Below are 14,278 nucleotides of genomic sequence, written 5' to 3'. Positions count from 1 at the left end.
GCTTTTTTTTTCTATGATTTTTCTAGTTATTATGCCCCAACCAGTTCGAGTGATGAACTGGTTGATGATAGGGTATGTCTTCCATGAAGTCCGGAATATGATTGAGTAATTCTGTATCGCTAGCGGTAAAAGAATTACTTGATCTATGTGCTTGTATTGCCGGGGCCGTAGTAACGATTTAGAAATTCATCTGTAGAGTGTAGTTGCAATGAATTTCTTAATCTAGGACCTGTCCGCCTTCCGGACACTGGAAGCTTACTTGCTGTCGAGGTAATAATGCTTATTTTTTTCTAACATTTTTCTTTGTTTCGCTTTTTTTTCTATGATTTTTCTAGTTATTATGCCCCAACCAGTTCGAGTGATGAACTGGTTGATGATAGGGTATGTCTTCCATGAAGTCCGGAATATGATTGAGTAATTCTGTATCGCTAGCGGTAAAAGAATTACTTGATCTATGTGCTTGTATTGCCGGGGCCGTAGTAACGATTTAGAAATTCATCTGCAGAGTGTAGTTGCAATGAATTTCTTAATCTAGGACCTGTCCGCCTTCCGGACACTGGAAGCTTACTTGCTGTCGAGGTAATAATGCTTATTTTTTTCTAACCTTTTTCTTTGTTTTGCTTTTTTTTTTTCTTCTATGATTTCTATGATTTTTTCTATGATTTCTATAATTCATTTTATCTATGATCACATTAAGTTAATTATATTCACTAATTCTATTAAATTTAGTTTAGATAATTAGTGAAAGGTTGAAAATTTTTATCCGATTATGTTATTATTCATTAAACCAAATTGTCATTAAATAAACAAATAGTCAATATCATCATATAAGCTATTTTTAATGTTTTACCTTAAACCGTAAATAATTCTTTTCGGACTCATGTTATTAACTAAAAGAGAACTTACTTTAGAAAATGTAAATGCTAATTGCATCACATTTAGGATTTAAAAACACATTTTGATCTCAAAAATCAAGTAATTTATACGAGTTTCTTTTCATTAACTGAGTAGTTAGGTGATTGAAGAATTTTATAAATTATCTTAAACATTCGTTTTCCTTAAAATTTTATATAATAAAATATAAATATAATTTTATATTGTATAATATTTTTCTGCATGCGCATTTCACCGAAACTGGCGCTTTCGCACTTAAAACCTTTCGTACGAGAACGTTCGGAACCTAATTTAAATTTGCGAAATCTCCCATTGAGTCATATTTCAAAGTAGATCTCTAAACATAGTTTTGGTCTCAAAACATTGAAATAATTTTCTTCAGCTGTTTTTATAAAGAACTGTTCTAAAAGAAAAAAATTTTCTCGTAAAATCTGTGATATGTCGACATTCATTGGTCCATTTCACTCGAAATAAGCTCATGCGTTTTTTTTTACTCTTTCAAAATGTGAAAATATTGCCCATAATATTAAAATATGAAATATTTTTATGTGTACATGAAAAAAAATATCACATTTTCAATTAAATATTAAATCATTTAAAAATAATGATTAGAAATACAATTACGGTTGACATTCAGTTTTTCTCTGTGCGTACAGGCGTTGTTGTAAACACGAAGCTCGTCTGTTAGTTTAAATAGGTAATGTATGTATTTGTTACTATTAAAAATATCTTGTAGAAAGATGTTGAGGTTTGTCGCAGACAAAAATTCTGCCTGGAGGGTCACTGTAACGATGAAAAAAGAATTTAATTTCTAAGCTTTTTTTTTTAGACTTCGAAGTCGGTGCACAAAAAATCAGTGATTACTCAAATGCAAAATTTCAAACTCGAAAAATGACGTCGAAATTGCTAAGGATTAAAATATAATAACAAGATAAATGGCAAAAGAAGCAAAAAAAAAGCATTTGAGGTTTATAAAGAATCCTGTCTTATGCAGAGTGTTCCGAAAAGTCTGCTCTTAATATGTATTTTTTTAAATCCTTTTAAAGAAATGAAAATAAAAAGTATACACATGAGGAGTCCTAAATTAATATTCAAGAGAAAAAATAATGAATAAGAGGAATGTAGTAATCATCAAAACAGATTTAATTGGACGTCGAAACTTTAACATGTTTTCAACAATCTTTCAACTTATATTTGTTTCCACATTCAATCAAACTTGCCTTGTTATTTATTATATACACCTTCCTGTGCTGTGATATGTCAGATTTCGATAGTGTTTTCGTCCCCCCCCCCTGGTTAAATAATAATTACGATCCCCAATTTGTTTTCATTTATGATCCTCAATAGAAAAAAATAATGTGTTAATGTCTGCCTTTATCAAACATTCAGTCTCTACTTCTTTAAAGTTTTTTTTTCCAACCTGTGTTCTACTTTTATTATCAGAGGATACAATTTAGTCAGCTATTTTCAGCTATTATTTTTTTACAGTTAGTCACTTGTGACATATTCAATATGTTGTATATCAGTGTCCTGAGTAAATTTTTATTTTCATGTGTTATTTGAAATTTTGAGTATTTCATCTTTTTTTTTTTTTTCTTTGCATTTTACAGGATTAACTGCAGTCTTTATATCTATGAAGGGGAATTGTAGGTTTTGCGTGTTACATCATTTTTCTTAAATGGTTCTGGTAAGAATTTCATTTAATGCTTTAACCATTTTAAAATCTCTTTAAAGTGAATAAAATGTTTTTTGTTTTTATATTTCCTATGTAATTGTCTGATAGCTTTTTTGGGCAATTAAGTGAAAATTTAATGATTTTGTTTAAAGACTGCTCCCCAATTTTGAACATGCCCAATTCATTCTGGAAAACAGTCTTTTTACAGAAGCTATTGTTCTCTGCTGTATTAAACTTGGGCAGATAACTTTATCAGTTTTGGCAATTTGTCCCAAATGGTGCTCTTCCTTTCCTGAGTTTTAAATCCCTTAAATAAGAATGACGATGTCGTGATTTTTAAATCGCGTGAATACGAATCGAAATTGATATTTTAAATTGCGAGAAGACTCACAAGGTCTGATTTTTAAAATGCGTGAATATGAATCGCAATGTGGTATTTAAATCGTGTGAATGCGAATCGTGATGTATGATTTTTGAATTTCGTTAATGTCAATAGGGAACGTGATTTTTAGCGAATCACGATGTGTGATTTTTAAATTGCGAGAAGAATCAAAACGTATGATTCTTAAAACGCGTAAGTACGAATAGCGATATATGATTTTTAAATCATGTGACTATAAATAACTTGATTTGCGACAAAATCGGCACAAATAAACCACGTCATAATTGATTATCTAAATGAACGATTTGTAATAATATCGCTCTAAAACAGTGGTTTCCAACTGGCGGCCCGCTAAGCCATTTTTTGTGGCCCGCGAACTATTAGTTGTCGTTCTCAGCGGACAATTTTTGTAAAAAATCTATATGGGTTTAAAATACTTTTCTTCCGTTTAAAAAAAAACCTAATTTCTTCGTTTCTGTGAAATTTAACGTACCAACGGTGCAAAAAAAATTATTTCTCAGGTTTTGCATCCAAGAAAATATTTATTTAAACACAAAAATAATCGTGTATGTTGCTCTTTTTTATTTCGTTTTTTTTTGTATTTTGTGAAGGTAATTTAGCATGTGCGTACCAGAAATTTTCTCGAAGAAATTCTCCCATTTAGCTTTTTGAAACCATTTATTTTGAATGAAATTACTTACATTTGTAAATTTTAAAACGCATAAAAGAGGGAATGAATATCAAATTTTATTTAACTTCCCTGAATTGAATATCGCATGAGCGGAAAAGGAAAAAAAATTAATTTCATATGATCGAGAATTTTTTGTTGTTGCCATAATTCCTAATAAGTCGAAAATTTTTTAATTTATCACAGAATAAAATTTAAAAGAAAAAAAATCTTGTCACTAAGTTTCTGATTAAGATAAGATTCAAAATGATACGTTACAAGTATTCGTAATGCTAGTATACGTAACAAGTATTTGTAATGCTTGTTATTTTGCTTTTTAATGTTAAAAAAACTTTGATAAAAATCTGACTGTAATATTCACTGTACCTTCAACCATAAAAGAGTCCTGTATAAAATTTTGATTAAGTTGTGGCCCGATGTTTGACTGGTGATTTTGATTGCGCCCCCCGGCCACATGTACCCCTGGACTAGGAAACCCCTGCTCTAAAGATATCAAAATTTTAAATATCTCGTGGAAATGCGTAGCAATAGTCATTTAAATTTGCGATAAAGTTTGCGCAAATAAAGCTCGTCAAAAACGAATTTATGTAAATGCCCCATTCCAAACTTTCAAGACGTAAAATATCTTTAAAAAAATCGTAATTTCAGAAACTACGTGAAAATGGATAGCATTGAATTTATGATAAATTCGGCACATATGGCGAATGACGTAAGTGATAACTAGAATTCAAAATTCGTTCGTGTATTCTAATAATGTCGTGTTAAAAATATGATATTTTCAAGACTATGCGTAAATCCGTAGTGTTAACCATCGAAAAAACAATCGAAAACCTACATTGGTTGAGATTGGGTGTGTCAAAAACTTAAGCGAGCAATCTCAGACTTTTTTTATTTTTCAAAATAAAAAAAATTGAGTTTTATTTCATTTTTTTAAAATTACTTACGGTTGCTGCTGAGGGCGCTTGTGCCGCAAGGTGTGTACCCCTATATTTATGAAACTTAGTCTCATAATTGCGTGTTTTCGTAGTTAGATATTCTGCAAACTATCAAATTATATTTTTCGCATTTTTCAAAATCTTATTCTCTACGCAATCAAGTAGATTATATTTTCAATAATATCCTAATCAATTGTTTTAGTAATTAAATTTAAGTTTTTCTTTAAATCAAACATTCGTTTTTTTATTATTATATTTTATAACCGTCGCTCAACAGCCAACCCAATATTTGGGTTTACGACTACTAATGTTCAACTCCGTTTGAAATTTTGAACCAAATCCAGAAGACAGGGGAACGCCTGGATCGAGTATTGGGAGAAACATGCCTTCGTGGAGGACTTTTTGATGGAGCTAACCTGCATTTGTGTTACATGGAGAGGAAAACCATGAAAACTCCCCCCCCCATTGTTTAGCCCGACGGCAATGGGATTCGTCAGCACTGTGGTCAATGTATGCAAATTTCGAGATGTTTATACTCTCGCTTTTGGACTCTTACACTTCCCTACAGCACTGAGCTTCTAATTTGAAAAGTTAAAACAATTATTGTTTTTTATTATTATTATTACTTTTTATTCTAACTATTCTAACTAAAACACGCTTTTCAGATAAAATGTATTAACTTTACAATATATTTCTCACGTGAAACCAATCCAGAAGACAAGGGAACTCCTGGATGAAGTATCGGGCTAAATTTCGCTTTAGTGGAGGGCTTTTTGGTGGATCTAAGCTGCTTTCACGTTACATGGAGAGGAAAACCATGAAAAATTATCTCGATTCGCTCGACGGCACAGGGACTCGACGAATTATAAGTTATTATTTTTTTCAAATTAAGAGCCAAAACCATTATCTTACGTAAAACTTACGTGTAAATTCATTTTAATTCAATATACTTTGTTACTAAATGAATAATACCAAGACTCTAAAGTGGACAAATGAAAAATGACATTTAACTTCAAGAAATATGAAGATGTCAATAAAAGTCGAAATGTTTTGGGACCTCGAAAATTCACGTCACTAGTCATTTACGTTAAGCAAGTTCTGAGATTGCCAGTGCTTAAAGCAAATGTTTAACGTTCTCAAATACGAGGGTTGATATTTATATTTCTGGCCTAATAATGAAAAAACAAAAATGTAGGATAGAAATTGGTTTTATTGTTCTTCAAAATATTCTCCATGATGATCAATACACTTTTGCATGCGTTTGAACCAATTTTCAAAGCACTTTTTCCAGTCCGATTGAGGTAACTCCAAAACATGCGTTTTGAATACATCAACCGCTTCTTCGGGGGTCGAAAATCGTTGTCCATGTAATTTATTTTTGATGTGTGGGAATAAGAAGAAGTCATTGGGTGCCAAATCAGGGCTGTACGGCGGATGACCCATCAGTTCGATCTTTCGATCCGTCAGAAATGCCTTTGTTTGAGTCGATGTGTGAGTGCTCGCATTATCATGATGAAGAATGATTTGCCTGTTCTTCTGCTTTTTTCGAATTTCTCCGATGACTTGTGGCAAACAAATGGTCGTGTACCACTCAGAATTGAATGTACTGCGTTGCTCTAACGCCACTGTTGCCACATGACCGTTAATGCCGAAGAAACAGGCAATCATTTGTTTCGATGTGCTTCTTCCTCGAACAACTTTTGTTGGTTTTGCCTCGTCTTGGAAGACCCATACAGTTGATTGCTGTTTTGTTTCCGGCTCATATGCACAGATCCATGATTCGTCACCTGTGTAGATGTTATACACAGCCTTTGATGTACCATGAACGTATTTTTCCAACATTTCCTTGCACCAATCGATGCGAGCCTTTTTTGAGCGTTTGTCAGATTATGCGGGATCCAACGCGAACAAATTTTTTTTACGCTCAAATGTTCATGCAATATTTTATTGATGCTAGTCATACTGATGTCCAAAGACGCCTCTATCTCACGGTATGTCACATGACGATCTTGCTTTATCAGTTCACGCACAGCATCGATCTTTTCTAGCACAACAACGGATTTTGGACGACCTGCACGGGATTCCTCCTGGATCGAACATCGACCACGATTAAATTCGTTATACCAATTTCTTACAGTGCTGTAGGATGGAGCTTTATTGCTGAATAAAGAATTAAGTTCATCGAAGCACTCTTGTCTTGACAATCCACGTCGAAAGTTATGAAAAATATTGGCGCGAAAATGTTCACGATTCAATTCCATTTTTTGAAAGAGAAGAACTTTTCAATTTACTGTCAACAACACAAATGAAGCTATAATGGTAAATCGTCTGCTGAATTTATGTTTAAAAATATCAAACTTTCGATTAAAATCGTCTGCGGTCGCCTAGCAACACTTACTGTTGCCAAGGCCAGAAATATAAATAGCAACCAGGGTGGCCACCCACCTGGAAAACCTTGAAAACCTGGAATTATCAGGGAATTTTTTTATACTGGAAAAAACCTGGAAATATCAGGGAAATTTGGATAAAAACCTGGAAAAATCAGGGAATTTTAAAGAAAAGCTGGAAATTTTTCTTTGATAATTTTTTTAATTTCACTAATTTAAATTATTTGCTAATTTTCTTAATTTAAATTATTTCATCCATTATACCCACTTTTTTTAACGGAAATGTATCGCCAAACAGTTGAAATATCATCAACTTAGCAATACTTTGCTTGCATCAAAATTTGCTCCATTATAGTTCTGTTTAACTAGAATGCCATATAAAATTCTCCCACGGTTGCTAAACAAATGTGGAAACCTTTGACCGCTATGGGAATTTAGGAAAATTTAGGAAAGATTCTGGTGGAAAAAGGGATTAGGTTATTAGCTTCTGTTTTTAAATTCTGTCCTTGGGCTAAATCCATTTATGGCTCAAGTTTGTTCCGATGCTTTGGTGGTTATTTTTTTTCTCGATTTTGACAAAATGTTTTTGTATTTTTAACTTTATAAAATTCTCCAAAAATTAGTTGGTTTAATTTTATGATAATAGATTTTATATTGTACTCTTTTTCTGAAAGCTTTTGTATTCCCATTCAAAGAAATCTGTGAATTATTTTTTCTGAGCAAACCAACGAATCACACATTTTTTTACAATCGCTAACAGCAATGTTTGTCGACAAATTGTTACAATTGTTGCATTAATGGCAATTTTTTCTATTTCATTTTAACCTCTTATAACATATTTTAATTTAAAAAAAAGGCTCCTTTGTTGGTCAATATATGATTTTTGATTCAAAATTTTGTACCAAAACATTAAAAAATAAATAAAAAATCTTGAAAATTTTCAAAATAAATTATTTTTTTCAAGTATGATATGTTAAAAAAGTAACATTTTGAATAAAATATTTTATAATATAGACACTTTTCTTGTACACATCCTATACTTTATAAGAAAAAAGAAACAAAAACCTGGAAGTTTTAAGATTTTTATCTGGAAAACCTGGAAAAATCAGGGAAATTTGAAATCCACCGAGTGGCCACCCTGAGCAACCCTCGTATAGGCACCCATTTTCAAGACTCGCCAGATGTGAATGAGGAGAACAGGAGTGATTTGAAACAAAAAATGTTTGGTTGCGAATGGAGGGCTTTTTGGTTGAACTAACCTGCATTTGCGTTACATGGAGAGGAAAGCCACTAATTTTTTATTTTTTAGTTTTTATTAAAGGAAAGCTTAGAATTATCTCCAGTTAGTTGAAAATTAAACCTTATTAAGGAATTAAATACATTCTGCTGCTTTGGAATTACTTGATGCGAAACAGCTGACTATTTAGTAAGCATTACTATTTAGTCGAAGAAATGATTATAAATTATTTATTATCTTTTTTATTGTTTCCTATTAGAATAATGAAAAATAAATGCATATATGCGAAATGCGAAAAAAAATACAACATGTTACTTTTCTTTTTAAATGGAGAAAAAATTAATGTGTTAAAATTTTATTTTGACGTTCAAACTTATTCTCGCCCGCTATCTTTAAGAAAGTTGCCTTTTTTTAAAAAAAATGATGAATTTTTTTTTAGAAAATCTTGTAATATTATTTTTAAACTTTAGCACACCTCACAAAGTATTGTTATAGCAGGAAAATGGTCGGTAGGTCTTATTTTGTTTAACAGCAAGTACTAAAAATGGAAAATTGTAAAAAAAATTCCAAAACTTTGCTAATTTTAGAATTGTCATATCAAAAATTCTTTCTTTTTCTAACTTCAGGTTTTTCTTAATACTCAAATAAAGTATAGAATACATTTATGAATTTTAAATTATTTTATAGCTGTAATTATCATGTTCAAAAAATAGTTTCAATATACGTTTTTCTTCTCCATAAATTTTAAATAGAAATTGTTCTTATTTCGCAGTAAAGAGTTCATTCATTAATGTTCATCGTGTTTTCTTAATGTTCATCGTGTTATCATTTATGTTTAATTAATTTTTTAACCCCAGAATTGAAATAATTTTGGAGGAATTAATTTACTGCTAGAAACAATTTAACTTATTAAAATTATTGGAAATCAAATTTATTTCTTTACTTTATTAAGACGGCGGGAAAGCAGTGATGAGAATTGCATATAATCATATAACTTGCGTAATTTTAAGTAAGAAATATTTAAAAAAATTAATGGGAGTATAATATAAACTCTATCATAATATGTTCTTAAGTATATCTTAAAACATATCTAAATTAGATTTTTGATCGAAGAATAAAAAATATATTTTCAAAATTTTCGAATAGGGCGAAGATGTTAAGTTGTTCGAAATAATTGACCTTTTAATTATTTAACTTTGAATCAAGGGAAGATTTATTTCATTGTTTCATTCGACTTTTCAGATATCAATTGTTGACGGAATTGTTTAACTTGCCAGCTGTTAAATAAAAACAATAAAAAATTAATAAGTAAATTACACTATTTTGACTTTTTAGAAAGTTGTGACGAATTACAAGTTATTAATTTTTTAAATTAGAACCCAAAACCATTATCTTACGTAAAACTTATTTTAATTCAATATACTTTTACGAAGCGTATAATGCCAAGACCCTGAAGTAAATTTTTTGATTTGTATTGTATTAAGTTTTGTATTATTGCAATTAATTTTAGTAAAATATCAGTCTAATTTTTTTTATTCATTTTTTAATTTAGTTATAATGTTTTTCTAATTTATTTTATTTCATTTATTTATTTTATTTTATTTCATTTAAATATTTTATTTTATTTCATTTAAATATTTTATTTGTTTATTTATTTCTGTTTATAGATTTATTAATTTTGCTTAAATGTTAGAATTTGATTTTCTTTCTTTTTTTTATATTATTTATTTTTTATTTTTGTGACTTTTGGAAGTTTATACAATTTTTCTTAGTTTATTATTAAATTGTTGCTATTATTTAATAGCTCTACCACACGAAACCAAGAAGCGAAGGCCTTTGTTATCATTCTATTATTGTAAAAAATGTGTTATAAAGAGGTAATAATAATGTACTTTTTATTACAGTGTTTACAACAAGGGATCGGGGGTGCCCCCAGACTTGTCTGCCGAATTAAACAACGCTCTTCAACCTCATTTTCGAGGATTTCAAAATGGACTATAAATAGACTACAAAAAGAACAAACTTTTCCGTATCAGTTTAAGAATCGACTATCTGTTAAAATGGTGTATTTCAAGAGAATTGATTATTCCCTGTACCGAATATCTTGGTTCTAATTCTGCAGTTTTAAAGAAAAGAATTGTGATATTCATTATAGTAATTAATATTACTGCAGGTTATTCATATACTGGTGGATGTAAGTAAAATAATATTTGGTGTTGGTGTCTTTATTTACTTTCGAAACGTAAATTTTAAAATCGAATCCTCGTAGATACATTTTAAATGTAAGGAAAGTTATTACGTGTTCTACACATGTCGAAAAAGTTATTTTCAATTTACCCATATAGTTTTATAAAGAATATGTTCATATTATAGACTTTTAATTTGCTTGATATGAGCTATCACGTGATATTATCGATCAGGGTAGGTAATTACAAAAATATTTAATTACAATAATATTAATAAGGAAAACTTTTATATACTATATATATATATAACGTCGTTGCCGAGTGGAAGGATTAAAACAGGTCATAGGTCGGGAAGGAGGGTACAAAATTTATTTATTAATTATTAGACAAGAGCAGTCATGAGAATGAGTAAAAGTGCACATGAAAAGTTGCGCTCCTTGGTTATATGTTAGGGAAAATCTTGCAAAGTAAAATCCGTAAAATGTCTTAATTTAGGGAAAGAGGGAAATCTTAGTAGTTGCTATTGGTTTATGAAATAGATCGAACGTTTCCCACACAAGACCAAAGGGAAAAATGTCCTGCTCTTAATTAAATGCATACTTGAGCCAAAAATAGATTTAAGAACAGGATGTGGCTTTTAAAAGTGTGAGAAAGTATTTCGTTTAGAATAATTAATTAGGATGAAGTTTTGTAACAAAGAAACTAACATAAAAAGATCAATTGAAGCTTTTTATGTTACATATATATATATATATATATATATATATATATATATATATATATATATATATATATATATATATATATATATATATATATATATATATATACATACATACATACATACAAAAAATCCATAACATCCAGTGAAGGAACGTAAATGTTTTTCTTTTTTTTACTTATTTACTAGACTAACATTTAAATAATTGAATGAATTTCAATATTGAGTCTTCGGTATCAACCGTTCTATGTAGTTACTATATGAATCAATAGATGGCACAATCAAAGTTTTAAGGAAAATTTCCCGTTAACAAATATTTTTTTTTTATTTGCCATAATTTGGTATTTAACATCAGTAGAATCTGATTATTAAAATACTATCAACTATAGAGCGAAAAAAATCGATATTAAGGACAAGCAATTGTATTAAATAGAGTAAAAAATAATTGTTCTTAAAGAGGAGAAAAACGTTTCGCTAATTCACTTTTTCAAGGCGAAAATTTAAAACATTTCACTGTGGCAGACTTCATAATATGTAAAAGAAGCTATCAAATTATCTTTAAAAATAATTAATCTTATTAGTAAACATACAATAAATTCGAAATAGCTTGTACATGTTATATGCATAAAATTGTTTTGTTTTTTATTGATTGAAGGGTTGTTATCTATGATTTTTCAAGCCAGAATAATAGCACTTATTAAAGCAATTGTAAAAGCTTCCTTATCAATTTACGATTAATTTAGAAACAGCCTATTCTATCAATTATAGTGGCGCTATCTGTCAATCTAAGTAGCAGAACTCCGAAACGGCTTTATAATTTTTTTTAGTAAGAACTTTATATAAGGATTTCTTTATTATCCTTATTGATTTCCTTATTATAGGAATGAACTTTAGGCTAAAAATATCTAAAGAATGTAAATTTTAGAATGTTGTTAGAAAAATAATTAATTTAAAGTAGTCATTCTTTCACTTATACTACTCATTTACATTTACTAATGATAATTGAAGTATAATCATTGAAATAAAATCAAATACTCGAGTACTTATGAAATGTTGCTGTGCAGTCACATAACAGTTATTCATCTAAAATAATAATTCATTAAAATACTATTAACTATAGAGCGAAAAAAATCGATATTAAGGACAAGCAATTGTATTAAATAGAGTAAAAAATAATTGTTCTTAAAGAGGAGAAAAACGTTTCGCTAATTCACTTTTTCAAGGCGAAAATTTAAAACATTTCACTGTGGCAGACTTCATAATATGTAAAAGAAGCTATCAAATTATCTTTAAAAATAATTAATTTTATTAGTAAACATACAATAAATTCGAAATAGCTTGTACATGTTATATGCATAAAATTGTTTTGTTTTTTATTGATTGAAGGGTTGTTATCTATGATTTTTCAAGCCAGAATAATAGCACTTATTAAAACAATTGTAAAAGCTTCCTTATCAATTTACGATTAATTTAGAAACAGCCTATTCTATCAATTATAGTGGCGCTATCTGTCAATCTAAGTAGCAGAACTCCAAAACGGCTTTATAATTTTTTTTAGTAAGAACTTTATATAAGGATTTCTTTATTATCCTTATTGATTTCCTTATTACAGGAATGAACTTTAGGCTAAAAATATCTAAAGAATGTAAATTTTAGAATGTTGTTAGAAAAATAATTAATTTAAAGTAGTCATTCTTTCACTTATACTACTCATTTACATTTACTAATGATAATTGAAGTATAATCATTGAAATAAAATCAAATACTCGAGTACTTATGAAATGTTGCTGTGCAGTCACATAACAGTTATTCACCTAAAATAATAATTCATTTAAAAATATTTTAAATATGTCCCTTTAAAATTTATTATCTGATTGCAATTAATATAATTTTCTTTTGTTTCAATTATTTTATACTTTAAATCACAGATAGTTATGCCGTTAAGAGGCCAGATAAATCCCATTTTGATTTAAGAAACTATGTTAACATTAAAGTAAATATGGTGTCTTGTTAATACATTTTAGTATGGGAACGTACTTCTTGCAAGCCTCTCTTACTACTTGCCTCCATATCAGTGTCTTACATAGACGCGCCCTTAAATGATTTGTAAAACCTGACACAATTTTTCTTTAAAATAATAATATGAGAAAAATGACATTCTGGTACTTAAAATCATTCATTCTATTTTAGTTTATTTAAAATTATTTTAATATCAATTTAATTAATAATTGCGACGGAAAGGTGGAATTTAGAAAAAGCACTTACCACTTTGAAATTAAATTTTTCCTATAGATATGAGAAAAGAGATACACAAATTTTTTTTGACTGATGGCAATTCTGGTTATTTTAAATTAAACAACCATGTTTCAGATACATTACATTTTATCAGTCAACTAAAGTAACATGTTTGCTGCTTAAACTTAAAATTCTTTAAAAAAAATGTATTTCAAAGCCGAAGAATACCAAAATCTTACTTTGAAAAGGTGAGGTAAGTATTAAATCAAAAAATAGATTTGAAAAAATATAAATATTGGGGAAACGTGATGACTTTTTTTAATCACATTACGTAATACAAAAGTGCATTTTTAAATTAATTAATTAAAATGCTCTTGAATTGAAGTAAAAAATAGATGATTGTTTTATTGGGCAACATAAATGCCAATCAAATATTTTATTTCAAGAAATTAAATTGCTCGTGGGGGGCGCGTTTTGTTTTTAAAGGAGTTTCTTTCATTTAATAACAAAAATTTTATCACATGTAAAGAAAAAAAAAGTATTTGTCTAGCGAAAATAAAGTTTCAAAGTTGGAGAAAAAAAATTTTTTTTTTTGGAATTACCAATTTAACTTTATTTTTATGAATGTCTTTATTTCAGAAGTAACGAAGCCTATTATTCGCCCGCTTACTTTAATTTCAGAAGAAAGTCAAGTTATATCACTTCTAAGTGGAAAATTCTTTTCTTCTCTAGTAAGTTTGTTAATTGAACCTGACACATTATTTGTTTTAATGTCTAAATTTCAAAAAGAGCAAAATACTTCGTTCGCCCTTAAACTAAATTTCAGAAGAAAGATTTCTTGTCGAAAAATAGCTTCTAAATTGAAGTAAAAAAGTTCTTTTTTAAAAAAAAATAACCAATTTAATTTTGCTTTATTTTCACAAATGTCTAAAGTTCAG

At 29.0% G+C, this 14,278-nt stretch overlaps 1 long non-coding RNA gene across 1 annotated transcript in view; it reads left to right on the top strand.

The window, feature by feature from the left end:
- The window catches only part of LOC147800860 (uncharacterized), a 21,414-nt gene extending 10,918 nt beyond the window's left edge, over positions 1-10,496 (top strand). The window contains exons 2-3 of the long non-coding RNA XR_015431054.1: positions 2,505-2,581; positions 10,103-10,496. This is a non-coding gene — a long non-coding RNA (uncharacterized LOC147800860). The remainder of the gene's footprint in view (positions 1-2,504; positions 2,582-10,102) is intronic.
- The last annotated feature ends 3,782 nt before the right edge of the window (positions 10,497-14,278 follow it).

The sequence above is a fragment of the Parasteatoda tepidariorum genome, unplaced genomic scaffold (genome assembly GCF_982258835.1).
Source record: "Parasteatoda tepidariorum strain Cologne lab strain unplaced genomic scaffold, Ptep-v5.0 scaffold_12, whole genome shotgun sequence".
Lineage (NCBI taxonomy): Eukaryota > Metazoa > Arthropoda > Arachnida > Araneae > Theridiidae > Parasteatoda > Parasteatoda tepidariorum.
Note: the sequence above shows the minus strand (reverse complement) of the source record. Positions and strands in the feature narration are given on the sequence as shown.